The 1,853-nt window shown below is 39.0% G+C and overlaps 1 protein-coding gene across 1 annotated transcript in view; it reads left to right on the top strand.

The window, feature by feature from the left end:
- The window catches only part of SH3TC2 (SH3 domain and tetratricopeptide repeats 2), a 68,808-nt gene that overhangs the window by 24,653 nt on the left and 42,302 nt on the right, over positions 1-1,853 (top strand). The window lies entirely within an intron of this gene.

Below are 1,853 nucleotides of genomic sequence, written 5' to 3'. Positions count from 1 at the left end.
AAAAAAAAAAAAAGATATATGGGCAAAAAAAGACCCCTGGCATGGACCAAACTAAACATTTTGTGAGCCAAATTTGGCCTTGCAGGCAGCCTGTTTTCAATCTCTGTTCATGACACTTTCTAATTTACCTTAGAGTTTTGTGAAATTAACCTTGAATTTAGGAAGAGTAGGAGTGCCCGGCACACAGTGGGTTCTCAGTAAATACTTGTTGAACAAATGAATGAAAAAAATACATATATGCACACACAACACACATATGTATACACACATGCATACATTTCAGGCAGTTGCTATATCTGTATGTGTGTGTAATACACACGTATATTTAAGTATATATGTATCTGCTGGATAATGAAGTCCAATGTTTTTTAGATAGCTAGAATATACCCCTCCTTCATCTTTATCCTTAGAGCTCCCCCTACCCCTGCCACACACCCCTAGTACAAACAGTAATTTTGTAGGTTCTAAGCCTAAATAACACTTTAAAAAAGAAATTGAAGAAATATGAAACCCAGACATTAAGTCTAATCAATTATCAAGTGCAAACAAAATTTTTAGCTTTCTGAGGCAGTACGGCCTTGTAGTTGGGAACACAGGACTTTGAAGTCTGTTCTAGGTTCAAATTCTGGCTCTCCAACTTAGAACCAGTATGACCTTGGCCAGTTCACCTGACCTCACTATGCTGCAAGTTCCTCATTAGTAAAATGATACAGTAAAACTGCCTTCAAAGGTTGTCATGAGAACTAAACAAAATGGCATCTGTAAATCACTTAGTACAGTTTCTTGCTCATATGATAGAGACTGTTAACCCACAAAACAGTGGGAATTTCTGATCTTGAAGACGCTATCAACAGAAACTTGACCAAAAATGTCAGAAAAAAGTAAGCTAGCAGCTTTAGCAGAGGGATTAAAGCAAATGTGAAAACTGAGGCACATAAAAGCCATTCTTTCTATCAGAGCAGGGTTAGTGGAAAGAGGGATCAACTGGGAGTCAGAAGACTTAACTTCTAGCCCCAGTTTTGCCACTTATAAGCTCCTTGGACAATCATGTGCCCCTCTGTGCCTCAACTCTCTAATCAATAAAAAGGGGATTCTNATCAACTGGGAGTCAGAAGACTTAACTTCTAGCCCCAGTTTTGCCACTTATAAGCTCCTTGGACAATCATGTGCCCCTCTGTGCCTCAACTCTCTAATCAATAAAAAGGGGATTCTGGTAGTTACCCTGCCTGCCTTTTGTGGCTCTTGGGAAGAACCGAGAAAATGAACACAAAAGTACTTTGCAAACTGGACGGTACAACACTCATAAAAATGTCATCACTAGATCCTAATTAGGCAAGATATCAGACTGAGTCATGACCGTAGTCAGAAGGAGAGTCTTTCAGATCCCTCCGGATCATCAGCAGCTTTCTGTTCCCCCAGTGATCAGAAGCTGATGTTTATTGAGGGTTGACTAGGTACCGGGCATTGTGCATTTCACCTCTTTGACTCTTCCTGATATTTATGTGTCAGGTATCCTTATCACTCCCATTTTGCAGTTGGGGAGACTGAGGGTCATAGTGGCCAAAGGAGCTGCAAGGACATGTAGAGATCGTCTGGTACATTCGTTCTCACACGCTGGTCTGTGGATTTGTGCTAACCACGGCAATGTGTTTACATGACAGTGGCAAAATCAGACAAACCAGGATAATATAGTGAGCTTTCTAGTTTTTCATAAACAACATTTATTCAGTTCTAAGGCTTATCCAGTATTCTGAGAATATCTCTCTTATGTTTGTTAAAATATCTTTTCTTTTACAAAATGATGGTAAAAGTGTATTGTAGTTCCTTTTTTTTTTTTTTTTTTTTTTTTTTTC

Source organism: Galeopterus variegatus, unplaced genomic scaffold (genome assembly GCF_000696425.1).
Source record: "Galeopterus variegatus unplaced genomic scaffold, G_variegatus-3.0.2 Scaffold4179, whole genome shotgun sequence".
NCBI lineage: Eukaryota > Metazoa > Chordata > Mammalia > Dermoptera > Cynocephalidae > Galeopterus > Galeopterus variegatus.
Note: the sequence above shows the minus strand (reverse complement) of the source record. Positions and strands in the feature narration are given on the sequence as shown.